Below are 25,895 nucleotides of genomic sequence, written 5' to 3'. Positions count from 1 at the left end.
TATCACATCTCCTGCCTATTTAGGCACATCATGTTTTTGGTGACTGCTGATGTCAGATGTGTGCTGGTGTCAAATCTCACAATAACTCTCACACACCCTCAGCACAAGGCTCGGGAAAGAACCCAAAAAACACCAACAACCCACAGCTGAAAATGATAAAGCTCTTATGAGATGAAACTGGAGGAATTATGGGATTTCTCCCCCACCTCCACCTCACTCCAGGCTTCAATTAATTTCTGCAACGTACTTTGCTCTCAGAGAACACTAATCACATTACCTCCTGGTCAGGCCTCATTTGCAATCACTGCAGTCCTTCCCATCAGCTCCTCTTGCCAGCAGCTTACTCAGTGGCTTGTGGCTCTCATTGGACTCTCAGCCATCTACTCCTATGATTATATTTAAATGCCAATGCTATACAAGCCCACTCTGCATGTTACAGCATCATCCTCCAGCCAAGCTTCACCAGAAATTGTCTCAGGGCTTGCAGTCTAAATTATTTGTTCTGAATTGTATAAAGGGTCTGTTTTGTATTATGAATTTTGCCACAAAAACTCTTGATCAAAACTAGGTTTTTCACATGCTCACATTTAAGAATTGCTAAAAGAGAGAGTTTCTCTTGGTCACAGCAAATCTTATAAATTGTACCAGTATAGAAAGACACATCAGAAGTTTTTTATTTGTATATGTCAAATTTTCAAGATGTTCTTCATTAATAATTATCCATAAGAGACAGAATGACCTCTAGGTCTCCCTTCCCTGCAACCACACATTCCCTGCTATATGAGTATTAAATATTGCTTTTGCAGCCTAAGATGTTATTTTATACTAAACCCTGCTCTTATAAAATCTGTGTAACTTTATGCCTGAGTAACATGCCGTAGCTTATCTACTGGCAATATTTTAGAAAAAATCCTGAAGAGCTGAATACTTGAGACATGCTGTGTTTCCTCTGTCTTGTTGTAACAGCTCTATTGATAGTTCCCATCTAGAGTAAGCTTCAGAGTCCCTGAAGTGCACATGAATCAAAGCAAAATGATGAGTGTACACATGGACAAAAGGATTGATGAATTTTCTGGGTTAAAAGGCAGACAGCCTTGTTACTTACTTATCTAAAGACTTTGTTTTTATTTTCCTTTGGTTGATTCATGGCCCTTTCCCTTTTTTTTTTACTTGCTTATTCCGAACATAAACCAGCTATTAAATCCAAGCTGTTCAGAAAATATACAATTGAGAACATTTCAACTATAAACAATACTTGCAGATTTACTCTATGAAAACCATAAATGAAAAGCAAAGAGTGACTCTTCAAGACAATGGAATCACAGACAAAATGGGCAGGAAACAACTTTAAGAAGAAACAATAAACCACACATCACCATTCCAGACCTGCTTAATAGCATTCCAGGGCTTCATAAAAAGAAACGAGCATCAACTATAAGAGCAGATTTTTAATTAGCAAACTGATGTGTTCTATAGAAGAGACAGTCATGCTATACTATGTTCAGAGCCTCAGGTGTGTTCATATGACTTACAAAAATGAAATCTTTCATTCAGCCTCAGCTGGGCAACCGTATGCAGCATGAAATGCAAGTTTGTGTTTACATAGCTGAATTGTGATTAATGTGCACCATATGGAAGCAGGGGAAGCAGGGGCCAGCCCCAGTGAACAGTCGTGTCTGCACAGGAACTCAGAATGCAAAGTGGAGCTTGTAGGGGATGGCAAAAAAAGGATTAAACCAGAATATCCACCAATGGGTTGGCAACTTCTAAAATAGCAACACTGGCAATTAGAATAAATACAAAATCAAACATTAACCAGGCAAAACAATTCTGCAAGCAGCGCTTATGAACGCGGTAGATAATGGGGACAGGTACTTAGGGCACGGGGATTATTTGTGGGTTTTCATTACTAGAAAGAGCACAAGCGATATTTCATGGAGCAAATTGCATAACCAAACTGAAAGATTAAGCTTGTAAATTAATTGGAACCAAGAATGCAAAGGAATGGATAATTAATGCCTTGTTCAGGCAGCTCCTGGCATGACACAGAGCCAGTGGGCAGATCCTCAGGAGGTGTCTGTAACCCAGCACAGCTCTGGAACAACCCCCAGGGCTGAAAATATTCTCCCTACTGCCCAGAGGCAGCTCCCATCCTCCTGTGTGCCTGGCCACAGGGTTGGTGCAGCTAACAAAGTGGAATAAAGGTATTCCCTGAGAGCAACAAGGGTATTTAAGCAATACTACCCAGATTCTTAGTAGTCCTTGTAGCTTTGCTCCATTTTTGCCTATTTGGCCCAGACACTGGAGCAGATGCAAATTTCTGGATTCCTGCTAAGTCTCACTAATCTGAAATAAATGATGTATAAATAGGATTGAAACAGCAGTGCCACAGACCACACAACCTTTGCCTCTGGTGTGTATCACAAAGAGGAGACCAACTCCAGTCTAACAGCTCAAAAAGATTATTCTCTTTTATTTAGAGCTGTTGGACAGTAAAGAGTAAATCAACACCCAAGCCTCTGGAAAGCAAGGAGGGAACAAGGCAACCCCATGGTTCACCTCTCACTTGCTGAACCCCCTTCTGCTCAGCCCCCCAGCTGCTCTCAGGTGCTGATTTACCCAATGTGGTGCTCACAGGACTGTACAGCAGTGAGAGCAAAACAGGCTCTTCGTTTCAGGGATGTTTGTATGCTAAGGAGGGTGTAAAAGCATAAATCAGGCCAACAGACCTGAAAAAGTCTGCTCTGTATTCCTTCAATTCTCCTCGCCTCATTTTCTTCCCTTGCATATTTTTACCTCCTTTACCCTGCTCTTTTTGGAGCTCATCTAATTGTCACTTGAGATGACAAATATCCTCTGCCTCAATGCCCCTTCCTCAATAACGGATGTTTCCTTTCTGTATCACTCTGCTAGTATAATTAATTTTCTTCATTAAATGATGTCTGCATTTATCACTTCCTAACTTTTATTTTGCAGTTTTCTACCTCTTTTTCCTTGGCAAATGTGCTTAAAAACGACTGCTTGTGCTCTTTTTTTTTTAATAAATCAAGGCTTAAACATCATAAATCCTCCCTTTAAAAAGCCCCAACTTCTTGTACTGTTGTTGGCTCTTACTTTAGGCTGCTGGTTTTGCTGTTTCCCATAAAATATAAACATCCATTCAGCCAGTCTTGGAAGAAAAATGAAGAATCTGTATTAATAAAAAGGTCTGAGGCCAAAAAGATCTATTCTGATCATTAGTTTGACAGCCCATTCAACACAAAACAAACATTTGTCCCTGAGATTTCTGGCACAAGCAAATTCCATTAAGAGCCACTTGGCTGCTTTTAGGTATGGATTTTCAATCTGCTGATCTGAAGCTCCCCATGTTAGAACTGAAAATAACCAGCAAATTCTACATTCTTCACTATCTTTTGATCTGTTTTTTTTTTTGTTTGTTTGTTTTCACTGCACCACTGTACCACTTCAGTCAATGAAGAAAAACACCCAATCCTCATCAATGACCGTGATTTATTCTTCTACTTTTGTTGTCAAAACTGAAACCAAACATTTCATCCACCAATTGATTTTAAAAGAGGCCAAAGACAATAAGCTGCCTCCTACAGCAAGAATCAGTGAAGTCTTCTTAACTGAATTAGGAAAAAGAATATTCTAGGATTCAACAGCATCTGCCAAAGGTTTTACCCTGCTACCTCCTATGATCTCTCTCAGCACTTGAACCCTCTTATAAATAGAACTTTCTTCTGCAGCAAGAAAACATTTACCTAGGACATGAAAATAATTGGCTTTTTCAACTGTTTTAAGTCTTTCCCTCTCCCTTTTCCTTCCTCTTCCTATTTTCAGCCATCAATACAGCAATGTCAGAAAAGGAGCAGAAAGCAAACATATTCCAGGGGCATTATATTTGGTGTGGGGGAAGCAAAATGCCATTTGCATTGATGGTGCTTGGGATTTCTTGGGAGTCTCCCATATAAAAGCTGGTTGGGGTCACCACTACTTAACCTGCAAATTCAAATTAAACAGAATACATTCAATCCGTTCGATCTACAGACCTTGTAACATCTGACATCATCCATGCCAAAAGGGGAGATTCTAATTAAATTAACAGAGATTGTTTAAATCTGAGGAATTAGCCATCCATAGTCTGGGGAAAAGGAGACAGAGCATTTTCTCTGCAGAGAGCCAACCCTTCAGGTTCATCCCCCTGTGTGTCACAGCACCCAGATCAGAGTTCCTTGGAACTCCTCAAATCCAGGGAATGGGACCATGGACAGCTCCCTCAGCCTCCTCAGACTGGGACAGGATTCCTGTGGCAGTGGCTAAATTTAAACCTCACCATGCAACTTATCTCCCTCCACATCTATGATGAAAATATCTCGATTTGGCCAAGTTATTTAAACATCAATGGAGACAAAGAAGCCCTTCTAGGAGATGAGTCATCTATCCATGGGGATTTATACCTTGAAATAGAAGTATTGTGCCTAAAGGAAGGAACCATTTCCACCCCTTGATTACCCTTGAAGGGCATCTCTGTGAGTAGGTCAGTCACTGAGATCCATAATTTAATGAGATACCTAAATTATTAAAATGAATCTAAGTCAATGTCCAAGCTGCTCACATATATTCAAAACAAACAGCTAAATTGCCCCAGAAACATGAAATAATAATTGGTTTAGTTATTCAGCCCACTTGGCTCACAGCTTTACTCTATTTCCTGGAGGAAAAAAATAACAGTAAAACATGATTCAATACATACTCCTACAGCCTCAGCATGTGCTGGGCCTCTGTGCTAACAGGGTAGGTCACAGTACACCCAAAATGTCACAGCAAATGATCCCATGAGGGAATTACATGGGTCACAGAAGAAGAAAGCCAAGAAAGGAATTTTATACCTGTCACTCCCTGTATAAAAACTTTAGACGGAGCAGACACTGTGCTACACAGCCAGAAAAGAGAAGGAAATGAAAGGGAAAGGAGGGAAGAGGAAGCAAAGGGAGAGTGTTAGTTTTCTATGAAATACAAGATGATTAAATACTGTCAGGCTTTAATCCCTGCTGACAAGCAGAGCTGCATGAGAGATATGGGCTGATTAATTATATGGAAAAAAGGCTGTGACACAGGCATATGAGGCAGAAAGACCAAAAAGGATGGATTTGTAATTTATTTATTTATTTATTGCTAAATAAAAGGCATTAGCTAATGAAAGGAGAGTTGCCTGTCTGGATCTAAAACTTTCAGCCTTACTTCTAAATTCTAATGCAGACTCCCAGGAAATACTGGGTTGGGGCGGGGGGGGAGGGGAAAGAGATCTCACAGTTGAACTTGCTTTTTAAAAAGGAATTGCAAGCAGGCCGTGTGTAAACCTTGTAAACCTTTGTGGTTTGTGCACTGGGATTTATTGCCAGTGGCAGCAAGGGACAGCTCTGGAAAGGCTGGATCAATGGCCAGTGGCCCAGTGGCCAAAGGGACTGATGCAGGACAGCCTCAGAGCCTGGAGGTGGAAGAGAGGAGCAGGTGAAGGCTTTGAGAGGAATGTGGTCCAGCAAGTATTGCCAGGGAACAAATTCTGATTGTCTTCTGCCTCCTTCACTTAACTGTTCAGTGTTAGGGGCTTTTACACACTGCTTGCTGTAGTTAGGAAATTTGATCACAGCACTGTTTATTTTCATTTTTTCCTTTTTTTTTTTTTTTCTCTGTGTGTAACCACCTCTCCTCTAAAGCATATCATACTTTTGTCCTAAAAAGAAAAGAAAAATCAGAAATCAGTTGCTTTGTTTGCAATCCTAAGCCACATGCTCTGAAGAATTGTCCCTGGGGGCTTTTCTCACCTCTATTTGAGGCACCACTTTGTCTGAGACCTGGTTCTCATTTCACCCAGACAAACCCTGATGAAACTCAATCTCTTGTTCCAACATCCACAATTGATCTGGTGTTTGGAAAGCAGATTCTGTTGGTTTAGCACTTACTGAATAAATGGGGATTTAATTTTGGGCTTCCTGGAAATTAGGTCAGCATAGGTCTGGTGGGGCACTGCTGAGGTGAGCTTTTGACTTTTGACTTTGGAAAGATATGAACAAATAGCTGAAACAAAAAGGGGGAAAAAAGCAAAATGAAAAGGAAAGCACAGTTTTGTTCAATTATACAGTATGTCATATATTTGTTCAACATTCCTAGATATTTTAGCAAGAATCATAGCTCATTTGAAGTATGTTATAGCTGGAAAAAAATGTAGGAGGCATTACAATAGTTTGGGGAGAAAGAGAACTGAGACAGTTTCTGCTACTGGCCCAACTTGGATGCTCCAAGAAACTTCCAAGCAATTTTGCCTGCTGAGAGAGGCACTGAAATCAGGCATCTTATCAGGAAAGGAACACATCCTAAACCAAGAAGCTCAACAACCTCTATGTTACAGAAAGCAAAAAAATCCCCAAACCCTATATGGTTTTAAAATCTGAGGCGAAAGAAGCAGCTGTGCACATTCTTACTCACAGATTTCAAATGGGAATTTGTTCTTTCTGCAGACCCAGCATGGAGGTCCCAAGGATTTGAATGCAACCAAAACTCTCCTCCTGTGACAGAATCTCAGAATTCCTCCCCTACATTTCAGGGGCTCTCTGGCAGTGATTGTAAGAGGTGTGCTACTCTACTGAGGATTTTGGTTTGGTTTTTTAAACAAGAGGTTTGCTTCAACATAATTTAGCCAGCAGAGATGACCAGGGCTCCAAGATGTAAAGAGTTCAAAACAAATTGAAAATTTAAAATTTCCTGAATCACAACTTCATCTTTCCTCACTAAACCACTTAAAACTTTTCAGATACCAATTCCAACACCAAGAAATAAGAGAAGGTAAAGCAGAGAAAAAAAAGATACAATAGAGGGAAGAGCAGGGAAAACAGAGACAATCTATTACAGACTGTAATTTCATCCCATAAAATTTCAGTCAGCATGCCCCACCAATTCAATTACTGTACACAGCTTTACCCTTCAGCAGAACCAGAATTACAGAGAAACCCATTTTTAAAGGTTAGTGAGAGAGTTTTTCATTGACAGTGACCTGCTTCAACAGGGGCACGCAATGTAAGGCAGGAATTGCATTTGCCTCACTCCTCCAACACAGATATTTAAACTTGTTTTGGGCTGCCAGTGAAAGACGTCTGATGATCTTAATCTACTCCCCAGAGAGAGCAAAGCCAAGGAACAAACTCACTTGATTACCAGGTTCTGTGCAAGATACTGAATTACAAAGCACATTTTCCTGTACAGGGGAGCTGACTCCTCTGGCATATTTAGGAGCACGTAAAAATTTAGGATTCTTGGCCACAGGGCTAGCAGATCAAAAAGGGTGAATTTTAAAGCTCCCAGCACTTGGAACATCACTCAAGGGGTTTCACAAGCTGTTTTTCCCAACACTCCACTGTTATTTTAACAAATTGTGTTTGCTTCAAGGCAGGTATACTGAGGTATGTTGAACAACCCCAGCGCTGGATGTCAAATCCATCACTAAACCATGTCCCCAGGTGCCACATCTACACAGCTTTTAGATACCTCCAAGGATGGTGACTCAACCACATCCCTGGGCAGCCCATTCCAGTGCTTGACAACTCTTCTGGTGAAGGAATTTTTCCTAAATCCTGACCTGAATCTGCCTTGATACAAATTGAGGCAATTTCCTCTCATCCCATCACTTGATATTTAGGACAGACTGATCCCCCCCAGTCTCCCCCAGCCTCCTTTTCTCCAGGATAAACACCCCCAGCCCTAGTTAATACATTTGCAGCTCCTCTTACTCATGGAAGAAGTTTTGAAAGCATCTCTGGTGAAACAGCAGCCATGAGGCTTCACTGAGCCTGGGAAGGACCGAGCTCACAGGATGCCACTAATGCCAAGAGAAGATGGAATTATTATCAGTATTTACATAATCAGCTATGCTAAGAGAAGATACTGCAAAAGCAGCAAAAGCACTGCTAATTGTATTATTCTAAACTTAAGTGTTCTCAACCCAACATGGAGATCTCCAGTGGGATTTTCCTGATTTTTTTTTTTTAAATCAGCTAAATTACAGCCCTCCAAAAAACTCTGGGCAAATGACAGCTTATTTTTCAAGAAGACTACCGCACAACTGGATGGGTGAAATATCAAGATCATTTCCATGGAATTTGTTCCCATTTCCCATCCTAATTACTGATGGATTAGTTAGTGTCACTAGAATTATAATAATTTGCCTAAGTAGCAGGTTTTTAAATAACGATGGGAATTGCATTCAGAAGCTGCTCTTGCACACATTATTTATACATAGTGTGTGTCTGTTTGTGCTGCACACATGAGTGGCTGTTTTGTCCCTGGAGATCCTCGATAACATGGTAACAAGGATCCTACAAGCACATGCACACGTTCATCTCTTCTCACTTGCAAACATTTCCCTTTCCAGGGTTATCACCACGTCTGCCAGCTGGTGCCCTGCTGCATTTCACACTCCCTCTCGCCCTGCACAGGCACCTGCCAGCCCATGCAGGGGGCTGCTCATTCCAGCAGTGCCAGTTCCCTCTCCACCTTCAGAAAAAATAGGAATAAACCTCCTTCCAGCTTCAGTGAGGGTGGGCTGGTTGGCTGAAGCCCAACTCTGATGCCCAAAGAAACACTTCTTGTGATCCCCTGCAAACACTGCTCCTCCCCAGGTGATACCATGCACTGATGCCTTGTCAACAGAGATTAGAGAGAGTTAAAGAATAGAACAGAGACTAGAGAGAGTTAAAGAATAAAGCAGGGATTTATTAGAAGGCCTCAAGAGATCCACCTTGGGCAGCACAAGAGCCCAGGCAGGGCTGCACCCCATATAAATCCAAAATGGTCACAAAATGGTCACAAAATTTATAAGTTCTGGTACATTTGTATATTGGAGTTCATTGTCCAATTATAGCTTTAGCCCATGAAGTCCCATCCTTCTTGTTTTTCTCTCTCCAGCCCACGTTGTTTGTGCTCTTGGGGCTGAGATTTGGATCATTTGTCCTTGGTCCCCAGCTGGAGAAGGAATTGTTTTGTCTCCGTGCTCTGTGAAGGGAGCTTACTTTCTTTTAATATGAAGCCCAGACCCAAACACTAAAGCAACACAGAATCTGAAAAATATAAAAACTAAATCCTGAGGCATCAGCACCATTTCAGCCATTTGGGGATATCTTCCTCCTTCCCTCTTTGGCAGTTTCAGTCACAGCATGGCTTCCAAAAGGCTATGGGCTTTTTTCTTTTTTAGTAATTCATTTGCACAAACAGAAACACTTTGTACTACACACAAGGAAGCCTTCTGGAATAGGCCAGGCATCACCAACTTGTCATGGCTATGCTGTTTTTAGCTGCCTGACTGCTTTTCCCCCCTTCAAAAATAAACAGAAAATATCTGGAGGAGAGACAGAGATTTGTTTTCAAACGAAACCAGTTTCTCCAAATCTCTGCCATCTGCAATCTCCCACTGCACCAAGGTAAGAGAGCAATGCTGAGGCTGTGCCCAGCAGGCTCCAAAATTTGGGTGGGTACAGATCCAAGTCAGACATTGGGCTCTCTGCCCATCCCCTCATCTCCACCAGCCCTGGACCAGACTGTGAGAAAACCTGCCCTGAGCTCACCCCTGCCAGCAACACCCCCTCTATTTGACCAAATACTCAGCCTTTTGAAGCTTTCCCCAAGTTCTGAAGTGTTCACCTTCACAGTCATTTTGGCCAGTGTAAAAATCTCATTTTAACTCTCGCAGGAGCCCAGAATAACAACTGAATCTCCTTGAGCCTCAGAACCCCGTTGGTGCCATGGAGGGGGCTGTCCATGGAGATCCACCACCCTGGAACTGGGAGAGGCTGGATGTGCCACCCTTGTGTCTGCTTGGGAGAGGAGGTCAAGGAGAGATTAACAGAAAAGCCACAAAGGGAAATCAGCCACTGAACTCCTGCCAAAAGCCACAGGGAACTGGGTGATTAATGCTTTGAAAATCCTCCTTGCCAATCAGGGGCTATTCTAAAGATAGGTTCAAAACACCCGCAATTAGAGGGAAATTTATATTCAGTTATTGGGGAAGCAGGTTTGTACTTGCTGAAAGCTCAGAAAATTATCTATTTTTTACTGTTCTTGTATTACTTTCTTTTTTTCTTGGAAAATGGGCCCATTTTGAACAGCAGCAAGTCATTGTTCCAGGATGGAGCAATATGAAAGAACATCACTGCTCCCATTTCACAGGGACCACAACAGGAGGCAGCAAGGGCTCTGAGGGCACCTTTCCTGCAGTGGGAGAGAGGATTACACCCTGGGAACACAGAGCCCCTGTTCCAGCCACAGCTAATATATAATACTCTTATATATGTAGGCAGCAGGTACAGAATCCTGGCAGGAGTCCTGCTGGGGCAATGCCCAAGTGTGACAGGAAACCTGAGCAATCATTTAGCTTGGGATGTAAAAGCAACAGTCCCGACTTCAGTGCAATATTCCAACAAGTTTGGTAAAAACACCAGAGAAAATAATTGAAAATAATTTTGCCTGTTTCTAGAAGAAAACAAACAAACAAACAAACAAACAAAAAACCTTTTGAAGTTAGTGTATGCGATGCCAGTTCATTTTTTTCAAAGGGGCAACCTGACAGCTGTGCTGGAGATAATCAAGAAATCCTGGGGCAATTATGTTTTAATGCTGTGACAGTGGGGACATTTATCAGCCTCCTTGTTACAGGCAGATATTTCTTGGCAAAATCTTCTCTAATAAGGAACATGGGATATCAAAATTTCTTTGGATAATATTTTATGGGCTTTTTCTCTGTTATTTGAAACAACAGTACCCTATTCCATGTGAAGCAACTGTTATTGCAATTATAAGCTACATTAGGTAGAGAAAAGGAATCTTTGCAGACACTTCTGCCTTATACAAACTGAAGAACAAGCACTGCTAGAGAGAGAACTCTGATTTCTCTGCCTGATTTTCTTTGGTGTCTTCAGAGTGGCCCCTGACAACCTCACATCTGGTAAATTACTAGTTTTCCCCAAATCCCAGGTAAGGGTGAGGGAGTGCCCTAGGCAAGATGGAAAATCTGAAGCACAGAGAAGCCAGGAATTTATTCACAGAAAATATGTTCCAGAAACAGATACTCAACCTTAGATTGGTTTTCCCACTATGTTCTTTTTTTTTGTTAGCATACTGCAACTTCCTGCTGGTTCACAATATTTATGAGTGTGTCCTCCATGAAACTTGAACATTCAAGGTCTGCTTGGAGCACATTCTTGTCCTGAGGAACGACTGCAGCTTGGGCTGCTCCAACATCAAGAATGCAATGGCACACCTCACCTGTGAGCTACTCCCTGAGCCTAAAAGCTCACCTAATAATTATGAAAGTTATTAAAAGAAGAAAGTACATAATGAAATGCACTTTCATGACACCCCAGGGCAGATCAGCAAAGGAACGATTTGGGCACTCTGGCAGCTCCTGAGGCTGCTCATGAGCACGGTACAGCTGAGGGCAGAGCTGCCATCCATCCACTCCCTGCACACTTGGGCTCCTGCTGCCAAATGCACGTGGCCCTGCACTCCTTCTTGCACTTTTCCTTCTCCAGTTCCATGAGAACTACTTGAACCCTTGACCATTTCTCATAGTGGTCTTGCAGGGAGAGAAACTGGGAGAACACGAGTCAGTGGTCAGCAGGATTGTGCTTGAGCGACGTGCTGGGGAACAGGGAGGGGGAACACCCAGCCCAGCTCTGTAACCCCCCTTCCTCCCCATCCCCTCCCAGCTGCACGAGTTCAAAATCAGCCTTAGCAAGGCAGCATGGTAGAATATAAAGCAGAGCAGTTGCAGCTTCAGCAAGAGGTCTACAGCACACAGCAAAGCACCAAGGGCACAGAATCCTACCAGCACACCTCACCTGCTCCTGTGGCCTGTGACTTCCAGATCCAGAGCTCCAACCAGCCCCAAGGGCTTCCAGCTCTCTTCCTTTCTCCCTGAAGGGCCCCCACAGCAGCACAGAATGCAAGATCCAGCCAGTGCTGTTTTACATTCAATTTGTAAATTGACTACTCAAGGCAGAGGAGAATCAGCTTTCTTTAGCAACCAAAGGTGAAGTGATGCTCCATTTCCAGGTGTGCAGCCTCTTTCTCTTAAAGCTGCCCATGCTGCACAAGCCTGATCCCCTTTCCCTCCCTTCCCTTGAAGGAGATTACACATTCCCACATCACAACCTGCACTGCCTCAACACAGCACCAGATTTCTGCAACAGAGAGAAGGGGAGCAAATTAAGGACCTCATGATGAAAGGTTCATGTTCTCAGTCTTTCTTCCTGGTTCTGTGCTCAGACTTTGTGCCTGATATAGTCTGGTTTTATATGCAGGTCACTCAGTCATTCTCCTCACATGTACATCAGGTGCTCCTGGAAAATGTGGCCATTATCCATCAAGTCCTTAGCTTCAGTCAGCTTCCAGAGGAAGAGTAATAGATGCACTTGTGTTGTCACATCATTGTCCGAAATGTCAGGGTAAAAAGCCCTGAGCATTAAACAACTCCCTAAGGAAATCAGTTCTTAACAAAAAAGTAGAATAGAGAGAAAGAAAGAATGAGAGGGACAGAAGAAAAATACAGAGCTTCCCTTTTCATCAGTGATGACTTGCACAGGGAAGTGCCCTGACCTGCTGCATGCCAGCCAAGCACCCACACTGTCATCTGACTTCCACTTCAGTTTACATTTTGTCCAGATAAAGCAACATGTGAACATGTCAGTTTTAATTTCCAGGATCCAGGAATGATCTTCTCTTTGGACATCACACATTAAAAGAGACGTATCAGTTTGAAGGGTGAGACTAATCTCGTCCCAGGGCACCTGCATTGAGATTCAAGCAGTGTGGAGAGCTGATAGCATCAGGCAGTGCAAATCTTCAGAGATGATACAGGGAAAGGGGGGAAAAACAGAAAACAGAAAGATGAAATCAAAGATGACAAGAAACAGTAGCCAAAGTTAGGAGGAAGAGGAGGTCAGGCACCCAAACTAATCAAGGTGACATGGTGATATTTTCCTGGTGTAGTCAATTTTAAAGGATTTGCTAAAGTTAAGTGGGAACTACACAAAGCTTCAAAGCTTTTAAAGGCAGGTAAAACACAGGCATGAACAAAGATATTTCTTTGCTGAAATGTGAGGAAGAAAAGAAGTAAAATGAGAGGCAAAGCATACCCTGTCCTGAACAGTATGAAGCTGAACTTTTTGACCTCTACTCACCAATTCCTAAAAACTTCCTGACCTGGGACTACAAACCCTGCAGAGGAATTCCTGCCATTTCTGGAAAGCTTATGAAACTTATGGCACATATTTTTGCATTTGCAGCTGCAAGTACACAATATCAAAACCTCAAATGATCAAAATAAGGTGCAGTAAATCCAAGAGTGCTTTGCCCTGTTCTCCTTAAGTACCCCTTTTACACAACCCCTCATCACAGCACAGTCAATACAGCCAAGAAAGATGCTCATAAAAAAATAGGAAATTAAGGCAAAGTTAGACAAGACCACAGGAAACTGTCCCAGAGGTAACAGCACCAGTTGTCACCTGCACCAGATAGATCCTTCCCTCTCCAGACTCCAACAGGAGAGGCATGGCCACACTCAGCTTATATCCCACCTCCAGTTCCTTAATTGGGCTTGTGGATTACTAATAAGTAATTGATACAGAGGAAATGAATGTGAAGCCACCACTGTGTGTGCTTCTGCATACAAATACAGGCAGCTGAATGTGCAGCAGCAGCAAACGCTGCAGTCCTGCCATTCCTATGGCATTTCCAGGAGGAACGTGCTTAAAATACCTCAGCATAAAGTGTTTCACTTTGTACAAATGATGCTGGCATGATTGCTCAATGTCTTTTCAGTGAGGGAACTGCAGAGGGCTGAGGGAGTCAGATAAAACCCAAAGATAACGTGTTATGCAGACACTGCTCTGGATGAATATCAGGAGAAGAGAGAGACTTTAAGGGGCAACACAATAAGAAATCAAGATAAAGATTTATTTTGCAGCACACAAAGCCAAGTACACAGCTCTCCACGCATTCAGTCTTCAGGAACAATCTTCCTATTTTTTTCCCTGGGAGCCAAAAAAAGTCCCCAAAATAATCTCTGTGCACAGCCTAAATTCATACTTAACGCCAACTTTGTATCAAATTCCTCCACAGAGTAAGATGCAATGCTGTAAATAGACTCATTTTCCTTATTTTATCAAATTGCCTTAACTTTCTCTCTGCAGCATCCTCCGGGGCTGGCAACACGGAGAAGTGCAGGAAATGTAAATCACTCCCCTTTTGATATGATAACCGTGGCAGTGAATTGCATCCCAGAAATCAGCTCAGGATTATAGCTGAGAACTCGCTGAAAGCACTTGGCTGTGGCGTGGTGCCAGCAGGGGAAACTTCAGCTGGCAGGTCAGTGTGACACGGGCTCAGGGCTTGGGAAAGAGGAGTAATATCCAAATTCAGCTACCTGGGGCTGCACAAACCCCAAAGCCAGCAGCCTCAGGGTCAATCTAGAACTAAAATATGCAAACAGGTGCTAAAAAACAAGTGTGTATGTATGTATGCAAATGCATGGGGGAGCTCAATTAAATATGAATAAGCACCTAGGAAAGCAATTGCCAGAGGCTGTAAGATAAAATCTACCTGCCAGACAAATACAGATGTGTGTGTATATATATATATATATATATATGTATATAAACAACCACACACTAAAAAAATTGCATTTCCTGCGCTGACCTATTTGTGGTTACAGAACATTATGACAATAATTATAATCATATATCTTTCATTTAAATAATGTTTTCAGTTTCAAATATTCAGAGGATGTTGAAATGCAAATAAAGATAATCAGGACGTGAAAATAATTGTTTTCCTAATACCTTACTTTTCATGTGCAAATGCCACTGATAGCAGCTCCCAGCATTAACCCTGGGCCAGAACCCCACGGAATTCAGTAGTGCACAAACACTAAAAGAAAAAGCTGTCTGAACCCTAAGGAATTTGCAGATCTAACAGCAAAGAGGCAGCAGATGGATATAGACAGAAATAATCAAGAGGTAGTAGTTAACAAGGCAGGAGTTAGTCCCAGCAAACCAAATCCCTGATTCCTGTGAGCCTTGTACAGGCACCACAACAAAGAGGAGTTTTGATCATTGATGCCCCGCAACACGAAGCTCAGCACATCCTTCAACTCCACCGCTGTGCTCCATCTGTCGCCTCCACACGGGCTGGCAATCCTGCCTCCTCCCATGCACTCAGATTTGCTCCTTCTCCACATCCTGGCTCCTTCTCCCACTGCACTCAGATTTGCTCCTTCTCCACATCCTGGCTCCTTCTCCCACTGCACTCAGATTTGCTCCTTCTCCACATCCTGGCTCCTTCTCGCACTGTACTCAGATTTTTCACACAGAAGCTCCCTGGGCCAAGGACTGTCATGTACAACCTCTCTCCCCAGCACATAGAGACACATAAAACCATGTAGGGACAAAATTAATGATAATACTCATTAATAACTAGTCCAACAGAGTATCAGCATGCATGCACACAAGCCTAAAGCCAAACCTCACACACACAAGCTCCATGTAAAACAATGGAGACATCTGAGCACCTTCTGATGGCTCTCACTGAGCCCCCGCTCCTCTTGCTCTCAGCAGGAACCGTGCAGAGGAGAGGAAGAGCAGCTGGCACACTGTGATCTTGTGAAACTGAGACACCCCATCAGGAAATGCATGTACTACAGCCAATCTCAGCTGGAATCTCCAGAGGCACCACACGACATACCACAGTAATCAGAACTAGCCCAACAGACCGATAGCTGGCTGGTCATGACAAACAAGTGCCACAAAAATATTTAAAATGTTCTCAAGCAGTTCTTTGTAACAAAGGTAATGTCTGCAGGACACAGCATTTCTGCCAGGGGTTTTATTTTAGCATGTTTGACTCAGTGACCTGCTAATTACAACACCTTTCTGACTAACTTTAAGGCAATGAAATATTTCATTTGTATAACCAAACCTGTCTTTCATGACACAAGACCATTCCACATGGCTTTCATGTTCTTAAATGCTTAAAACTAATGAGGTGGGGAAGTACAAGCTCTACAGCACCAATCCACCCCTTCCTCATGCCCAGCCAGACCTGCATTGCTGGGAAGTGCTGCTCTTCCAGCCTCCACTTCCACACTGTACTCCAAGGGTTAAACAGCAGATATATATTTTTATTATGTTGTATATGTTTGTTTGTTTCTTGCACAAATTTTTTTCCTCCTTGGTCATCTCCCAGAAATCAAAAGTACCAAACAAGAAATACTGTTTATAGTCCGAGCTCACGGAGCCTTCGCTCTGCAGTCAGGTGTGTCCCACAGCTAGGAATTACTTCATGTTTTCAGTAAGACACAGTGAGACAGTGAAGTGCAGGGTAGGAAGGTAGTCCCTACATAAAGACATGCTCAGCAAGGCATCAGCTTCCACTTCCATGTTTTAATGTCCAACATGACCCATTTTCCACTTATATTCAAACCTCAAAAGTGGAAAAGAAATGGCATGTAAATGGACCTTGCTTGCACTTTAAATCACACTTAGCAAATCTTAATCTCTTTAAGTCTGGCCATTTAAAATCAGGCCTATTTAACTTGCAAAGGTAGGTCAGGTTTTATTGATCACCCCTAATGCACTCTTAAAAAAATGAGAGCAATGAGATACACAGCTCAGTTGATGAAGGCTCACCGGAAAAATATCTGATAATATTTACAGCCTTCAAGCTATGCTGCTGCAAATGTGATTTCCATATGCACCAGAATGCAGATTACAGGCTTGCCAGTTCCTACTGCAAAGGGAAAAGAAAAGCTCTGCCACAGAGGAGGTGAATTACACTTTGCATTGACTGAAAGCACAACTATAAACTTCTAGAATACAGGCACAGCAGGCCATGTCCATTTAGTCCTCAGTTATCATTCCTCAGTCTTTCTTCAGTGCAGTGTTTTGTGCCTGGATCTCCTACTCAGAGTCCATGCTATGCCCAGAATTTTGAATAAACAACAAAACAAACACAGGAGTTTTGTTACAAACAACTGATGGCATTTTTCCAGCTGCTACAGAAATAAGGAGGGTTATTGTTATTTATAATATGGCATCACCTAGAGGTGCTCATAATTAATCAGAGTTCCCTTTTCTACACCTCTTAAAGAAGGAGAAGCAAGTTTTAATAAAGAAGTGCAGCATTTTCCACCCACATGGACAAGCTCAGATCAGACACACTGCAAGGACTAGATAGTTCTACTTGATTTCTGTTTCCCTACTCTGGCTATTTGTGAAGAATTTTATGAACCCCTATTCAGATAAATGAAAAGTATTTCTCCATGCAAAACTAAACATGATTTTCACTTTTTTTATTTTTCATGCTATGCTAAAATAAAACCACAATGGGTTTCTAATTGAAACCTGATATATCATCCTATTGCAACTATTAAATAGTCATTTTTGTGGTGTGAAAGAGATTCTAAATGTATTTACAGACACATAAAAAACCACTGCAGTTACTATACAAGGGCAGAGGATTTCCAGGGTTACTTCTACTGCAGACTTCTTGTGCAACTCAGACAAGTTCCCTAATCAACCTTTCCTCCTTCACCTAATGAACACATGAGCTGCAGAAATGGATCACTGCCTAGGACATGCTCTGGAGCTACACTGTCAAATAGAAGACCTAAATAGGATAAATCCCCATCAACGACTTGAGGCAATTATCAAATGTTTATTAGCCTCCAAAGTGAAGGCTAATAAACCTGCTTATTTTAGCAGATAAAGTCAAATTACCTTGACTGAAGTTGGTAAGTGTTCCAAGATTAACAGCTCTGGCCTCATATGCTTTTAGTTATTGGTGATGAAGTGTCAGCTCAAAAAAACCTGAAAGATACTTCCTAGTTATTTAGGCAATGTGAAAACTGGGCAGTTATTTTCCAGGAAACATGGCCTGCCTGACAGGTTTTAAATGAAGAAAAGTGGTATTATTACAATTATCATTAGAAGAAGATGTCCCTCATCAAAATGTGTCTGGATTTTAATTGACAAGGTCCAGGTTAATTCTGTGAAAATGCCAATGAAAGCAAAGCCTGTGGCTCAAACTAATTGTCAGCACTGAGCAACCTCCACCTCTAACCCACCACAGATTTATCACTCTCTGCAGACTGTACTCATGACAAGAAATGTTTGAATTAATCATTAACAACTAGAAATTCCTCCCAGACAGAAAGCAAGCAGAGAGCAGGGCTGCCCACCCCCTTGTGCCCGTGCTCCTGAGCCAAGGACAGGTGCCAACAAGCCTTCCCCAGGAGAAAGACTTTTTATTGTTGTTGTTTTGCCCCCTTTAAAGAGCATTCCAAGGGGAAACTTGCAGTGATCCTCTGTGCTTTGGTGTCATCCCTGGGGGCAGCACAGTAGTGCAGAGAAGGACTCACAACCTCCTGACTTTAGACATAAACTCAAGGACACTTTGGGAGGTGTTACCTAATGGTGCCACCTCTCCCACCCAATCTAACATAAAATGCAAAAGGGTTTGTAGAAAACTTACGAATTATCTTTATTATATTTGTATTTCCTCTTCCTTTTATTATATTTACATTTCCAGCATGCTGGTGCAGACCCACCAGAGCAGAAGGAGAGAAGCTGAGAACCTGCAGTACCTGACAGAGGCACAAGGACTGCCAAGGAAATGGCACAGTCCTAACCTTCATGGTGCTTTTTTATTCAGAATGCTTTGATTTTCAGCTTCTCCACACATGTGGGTGATGGCATCACAACACAGCTTGAGTGCACATCAATTTGATGGTTGCTCAAGCCCAAGCCTTTATACAACATCTAACATAAAACTGAAGTGTTCCTTCTCACATGGCATTGGGACTGGAAAGCACAGCAGCACTGGGAGGGAAGGAAGAGAGAAATCTCCACAAAGATCAGGGACCACTGCCTGAGGTGGACAAAAAGATATCTGGCCACTCGGTCAAAGGCACCAAGCTTGTCTGGACAGATATAAATGGAACTACCCTACCCCAACTAACAGAGAGAGAGAGATGAAAATTAAAAAAAAAAAAAAAAATTAAAATAAATTCTCCCTGTTTTTTTTTTTTTCCTGGACAGCCAGGAGTAAAAAACAGATGGTATCTGGTGTTGTGAAGGAATAAGACACAACTTTGTTTAGAGGAAGCCAGTGCTGTGGGGTCTCTGCTGGCCCCTTCCCAGTAACTGGAAGGCAAAGACTGAGGGGGTGTCAGCCAAATGCTGCTCACTTCATTGTTCCTTCTACCCCAGAGGTGAAAGGCTCCTTCCATTCGCCTACAGCAACTCTGCTTTTTTGGTTTTGCTGTTATCTACATATTCACCACAGAAATGAGGAGCTGGAAAGTTCTCATTAAACGATGCCAGCAAGAACTCTCCATTCACAACTAACGCTTGGCTGCACACATTCCCTCGTATTTCCAAATATTTTCAGTATGTTTTAGCTTCCCTTCATTAGGCATTCACAATTATTTGCAGCACATCTAAACCTGTGCAATGTGCTTCCAAATACAGTCCCCTGGCTGCAAAAAATCAGCATGACAGCACTAGAAAGAAAGTAGAATTTATGTCAATCAGGAGGCAGAGCTCAAGAAGAAGATGAGGCTCACACCATCATGATTTGAGTCAGTGACTTCCACCAGGCAGCAATTTGACCCTTCACAAAATCCTTGGTATTTCTTAGAGATCACCCCTCAGTTAACCATTAAATCAGTCAGCAACTGTAACAATGAATTTTGTAATAAAAATGTACAAAGTGGAGACTACTGGTACCTTAACTAAAAACCTGAGCAGCCAAAAGGGTTTTTTTTTTTTGGTCTGAAGAGACAGTTGTAGAGAAAAGTATCTCCATAACCCCTCACACTTGTTAATGCTGTGGCTTTGCAAGGCTGTTTCCATCACACCCTTAAATACCCTCTGAACTAAACAAAGGCTTCCTCGAGGAAAGTTACACTAAGTGCTCATTTCTTTAGCTCAGCCCCAAATAGCCACTTAAAATTTGTCAGGGCTATCCAAAACCCTCCCTTTTCCAGACTCTTTCATATATCTTATAGGGCTCCCTAAGGAAGGGCATCTCTGGCACTTAGACTGGGCTCTGCAGTGCTCAGCTCAAGGCAGTGGGAGCCAGTCCTCAATTATGAGACCAGAACAGCTCCTGAGCTGCCCACGGTGCTGGGGCTTCCAGCAGATGCCCCTGTGATCATTAAAACATAAACTGTCCAGGGACAGAGCTGCTCCTTTGGGTAATTATGTTCCCAGGGCTGCCTGGTGCCTGTCACACTCCCCCCTTCCATGGACCAGGCCAGATTTTGAGGATCATTATGAAGTAAATATGTCATCCTGAGGGATGAAAATATAAAAAGCTGCAGCTCCTCTAAACCTGAATGTTACCAGGACACCTCTACACTGGAATACAAAAATGCTGCTCCCAGACTGCAGAGGGACATGGGTGACTTCCCCACCAAATACACAAATCTTTTATCAACTTGGATGCACAATTAAGCTAAACATGCCTCCAACAAAAGGTAAAAAACTACTCCTTGGGTGGTGTCACAGCTGAAAGCAGAGCAGTAAAGGCTCCAGAGCATCCTGAGTGATCAGTCCCATAAGAGACATTCTCCACTAAGCTTTGTTCTGGCAGCATTCCCACTATTGGAGGGAGGAAATGCACAGCTGGATGCAAAGCTTGCAATGCAGAACTGCCTTAACTATATGGCAGGAGGATGGCAGCTCGTAATTAATTTTCCACATCAACTGTTGGCTGCCCTCCTCTTCCTCTCTGCTAGGCTGCAAACTGTCAGTGGATACTTAGCCAGAAAGCAGGCCTGCCACAGAGCAAAAAGCACGATTATTATTAGTATCTTGCAGGGCATGCTAGCCAAAAATCAGAGGTAAGGGAGCCTGGGCAGAGTGAAAGCAGTACCAGTGCAAAGGCAGCCCTGCCAGAAGCTGCTTGTCCTCTGAGAGATGCAAAACCAAAGGGAACAGAAAAGCAGGATGAAGAGATCAAAACAGATAGGAGAAAGTTGCAAGAAGACAGAGAAAATCTGTTCTCAGACAAAGGTTTTGAGCCAGCTAATTTCAAAACATCTGCAGCCCAAAGAAATATAGGCCCTTTTCTACCCTGGCTGGACTCTGCCTAAGACAGGGGCTGCCAAGCAGCAGCTCTGCAGAGGACAAGAGGCTCCAAACTGCTTTGACTTCTGAGAGAAAGAATGTGTGCAGCACTCAGAGCCAGCAATTCCACTCCTCAGCCTCCAGGTCTCTGCACGACTGGAGTACAGAGTAATTACAAGGAGGCTGCTGCTCCTCGCAGGGGAAAGGTCTCCAGAAGAAAACAAAGCCCAGCTTCATCACGCTCTCTGAAGCACCACTACAAACACCAGAGGGCAGAAGGCAGAGCCACAAGCTGGAGCAAGGCCATTTGAATGGCTTCAGACAGACCCACTGACTTTTCAGTACTTCAGGAGAACAGGTAAAGCACTATTATATTTCTGTTCTGTGATCGGTATCTTAAGAATCTCATGTTAGTATTGGAGTTTCTTATTTTCTTTCAGAAATTCAACTTGGTTCTGCCGCTGCTATCACCTCTTTAATTCATTTTACAACAAGATATTTGTTATCAGAAATTGTGCTTTGATATGTGTCAGGTTGATGGATTCAATAAAAGCCCTGTGAGGAGAAGCTGAGTGAATGGGGCTGCAGAAGTGGCGTCATCAAGGGAATTGATACCTTAACAGCCAGCCTGCTGATCTTGCAACAAAAACTTGCAAATACAATAGCTGTTTTATTTCCTCACCCTGGCAAAACAGCCCAGAGCAACATTAGAAAACATTTGCATAAATGTTACTCATGCAAACAAGCTCAGCCTGCTCCCTGATAAAAAACATAATGTAAAACACGATCCTGCATGCTGTCCTCTTGTCCTGTTTGGTGTGCAAAATTCTGTCTAGGGGAATAAAGGCTTTAATCAAAATACAGCTCTTAATTTAATTTTGGGAATTCAAGCAGCAATCCCGTGATGCTCCAACTAAAATTTTCCCAATATAATGTTGGAGGACAATTTTACTGACAAATTTTCAGACACAGCCACCTGTACCCCTCAGCAAAGACACTGGAAAGTTGCTTTAGGGTCTTACTGTGAGAGCCAAACCCACAAGCATATAATATCAGAGGTTTTTTTCCTGATTTAAGAAATAAAATAGTATAAGAAACAAGAAAAATTTGAAGAAAGAAAGAGTAAGTTTTCATCAGACCACATAATGCATTGAATGAGAGAGGGAGACCTGCCCACTGCTCTGCTGCAGGTCAAGCAGGGCTTGCAGTCTCTGCTTCACCTGATCAGAGCATCACAGCTGCAACACCACCCCTGCACTGGCCTGGGGCACAAAGAGATTTTTTTTTTAACTGGAACTGATTTACAGAACATCTGGAAAAGGTAAAAAAATGTGATGTTGAAATTCAACTTTCAGAAATGAAAAATAATATTACTAGTCTAAACAAAGCAAAGGGAAAACTTCCATAGCAATTAATCTGAAAAAGGTGAATTATATAAAGGATTTATGTTCATGTAATGAAGACAATTAATTGCTATGAGAGCCATAAAACACATTAAATGAACAGGCTTTTTTTCAATTCTACTTGCAAGATAAAATTTATTAACTGTGTTGAATGGCTACTTAAAAATTTCTCTTACATATTTATTAAAAGTGCCTTTTCAGCCAAACAGACTATTTTACTAACCAGATTCTACTAATCCAAAAATGAGCAATTTCAGAAAAAAACTACTTCTCCACACATTATCTGCAGATCCATTTAAACTAATTCCTCATGCAATAAAATTACCATCAGCACAATTTCATAAATGTTGCTAAAAGGGAAATCTGCTCGTCTCACGTGAGCAAACACTCTGCTGCGAAGATGAATTAATTCAGCTCACATAATTTGAACAGATGTTTCAGTTTTCAGTAGAGATAGGGAGGGAAACGTTGAGTCCTGATGTCATTAAGTGTTACTGTAATCACTTAATTTAAAACCCTCTCTACTTGGGAGAGCGGGACACATGGAAGAAACTGGATTAGGTGCGAGCAGTGACCTCAGAAAGATCCATAACTAAACCTTGTGCTCAGCCAGGGCTGTGTGCCCCCAGCTGTGGGGGTGGGATGCAGTTTGTGCACTAAGAGTGCCTGAAAATCAGGGACAGATGTTTGCCACTTAAAAGTGACCTAGAAGTGATTCTGTTCCTTATTCACCATTTACAAAGTGGGGATAAGCAGCACTTCTGCCTTACAAGAGTGTTGTGGGAACAGATAAGTTGATGGAATTCAAGTAGTCTGGTAGTCACCTGAGATGAAGAGAATCAATAAGGAAAGACCTCATCTACTCAACTGAGCAACGAGAGTTTGGCCAAATCTTTATAGTTTAGCACAACCTTCTCAAAGTGCAATGTTCTTCTTAAAGAAGTTTCCAGAAGTGTGAGATTTAAACAAGAACCAAGTTTTAAATCTGATGGTCACAAAGTAAAATGCAGAAGTATGAAGTCCAATCTAGACTATTATTTATGCCTTAATAATAGTTTCACACAAATCATGGACCTTACAGTGAGACTTGGATTGGCTCAGGAATGACAGGAGAGCTCATTTACTGCCCCCACCCAAGGAAGGAGCAGCACCACCACCAACCAACATCTCTGGAGCAGATCCTCACATGCCCTGGGACACCCTGGGTACCCAGCAAAACTCACTGCAAGGAAGATTTACATATTTCAACTCAAAAATCTCAAACCCAAACAAGGAATAAACAAAACTGCTGTGATTTCTATATTCTAACAGTGCCAAATTTTTCTCTGCAAGAGTGCAGAAGCTCTCTTGATTACGAAATACCTCTCCTACAACCTTCCCTTTAAGTGTTATAATCACAAGAGCAGTAGCTTGGAAATAAACAGGAGTGAAGAGGATAATAAAGGCAGGAGCAATGTCTAACAAGCTCTTCTTCCAGAATCCAGAGCAGGCAGACAAGCAGAGCTGTGCTGTGCTGTAATGATGGGAACCTTGCCCTGGCAACCGTGTTGTTTGCTTGAAATTCCTGCACAAATTAACAGCATATGCTGTGGTTGGAACAGACCTTTCTTGACCCTCAACATTTAAAAGTTAAGCACCCAATTTAAGCTATTCCAACCAACTTTTCCTTGCAATTGCCAGACACTGGCAGAGCTCTGCTGGAGCACCAGAGTTAGAGCCCACAATTTCCAGTGCTAACATGACAAGTGCAACCAGATCAAAAGCAGGAGAAGTATGCACACTCACCTGCATTGCTATTTATTTTAGAGGCTTTTAAGAAGTCTTGACTTCTTTTCCCTGCTCCTCCACTAACACCAAGCACAGGTGTTATATTGCTACTGTACTTTTCTCAACAAGATTATAGTGCTGGTTCAGTCATATGAAGGAAGTCAATACCCATGTGCTAAATGAAAAAGGATAATATCATCTGATACCACTGTACTGAGATCTGGGAACTATTGCTTTAAATCTGTTTCCTTGCCCTTTTTTTTTTTTTTTTTTTTTTACTCAGAAAACTTTGCCTTCACAGAAATAACTTGATCTAGGCAAAAGAAGCCATAGAATCAGAGACTCTATTACCTTAAAATCTCATCTAGCATGATCTTCATCAACAATATGTCCTGGCCTTCAGTTTCTTGTTAGAAAATGGTTGCATATTGCTTTGCTATAGTTCCAGCATAGCCAGGGCAACATCTGTGTGGGTATGGGAACACTCACACAGGCAAAAATTTTAAGTGCTACACAACAAAGGGGGAATACAATTATACAGGAAATTGGTAGTGGTATTTCCATCCTTTGCACACAGTGAGAATATACAGAGCACAAAGAAAAGCACAGGGCTAATTATAAATGGGCTACTTAATTTCCTTTTATATTCCCCAACTCTGACCCTCAGAATTATAGTCATTAGTGAAACACAACAAGTGGGATTTTCAAAACATGGATTCCTATCACCAAGGATCCATCACCAGCAGCAACACACAACCATCAGCAAGCATTTCGTTTAATAAAGAACTTCACATGAACAGACACCCCCTCAAGCCCAAGACAATAAAAACACTTCACTCCTGGTGAACGCTTTCTAAATTCAGGGAGAGCAAAGCTTATTTACAGACACAGTATGAGCATGGCATGAATACAGCAATAAACTCAAAGGCTGCTAACGCTCTGTTTTCCCCACATGTAGATACTCAGAAAAGAGCAAAAATACAAGAGCAGGGGAAAAAATACATACCTTACCAAACCTGACTGTTGGACACGACTCGTTTCAGAGCAACATTGGGGTGAAGGCAAGTTCCTCAGGCGACCACCAACCACAATTCCCTTCCGAGCCCCGCAGAGGCTCCAGCTCTCCCTTGCCCGTGTCCCTGAGGAAGATGCAGTGTCCTCCAGTATTTCAGAGCCTCAGCTGCAGAGGATGCTGCTCAGAAAAAGAAAAGAGAAGAAGGTGTGGCATTAAATTCTAGGGTCAGTTGTCTGGCAGATTCAGAGCAGAACACAAGACAACATTGGATAGGAATGAAATGTCAAGGCAGGACAGAGAGTCTGTGACAATCCATCATGTGTGGCACTTTCAGAGGGCAATCACTGAATTCAAGAAATGTGGTGCACAGCTATTCTTGCTTTACAGTACTTTCATAGTGTCCCTAGACCAGGAAATGAATGACAGCCCGGCTGCTTTTTATTCCAGTCCAATACTGTAACACAAAAGTAAGTAATGCACTTCTCCATAGGGAATATTTTAATTCATTATGGCATTTCTGAAGAATAACAGGAC

At 42.2% G+C, this 25,895-nt stretch overlaps 1 protein-coding gene across 8 annotated transcripts in view; it reads right to left on the bottom strand.

Annotated features, from left to right (window-relative positions):
- The window catches only part of SGCD (sarcoglycan delta), a 316,371-nt gene that overhangs the window by 172,971 nt on the left and 117,505 nt on the right, over positions 1 to 25,895 (bottom strand). For all 8 annotated transcript variants that reach the window (XM_021552248.3, XM_021552246.3, XM_077786667.2 and 5 more), the window contains one exon: positions 25,353 to 25,538. The gene's annotated coding sequence lies outside the window, so the exon portion shown is untranslated. The remainder of the gene's footprint in view (positions 1 to 25,352; positions 25,539 to 25,895) is intronic.

The sequence above is a fragment of the Lonchura striata genome, chromosome 13 (genome assembly GCF_050655825.1).
Source record: "Lonchura striata isolate lonStrDom1 chromosome 13, ASM5065582v1, whole genome shotgun sequence".
In the NCBI taxonomy this organism is placed as follows: domain Eukaryota; kingdom Metazoa; phylum Chordata; class Aves; order Passeriformes; family Estrildidae; genus Lonchura; species Lonchura striata.
This window is presented reverse-complemented; position numbering and strand designations above follow the sequence as displayed.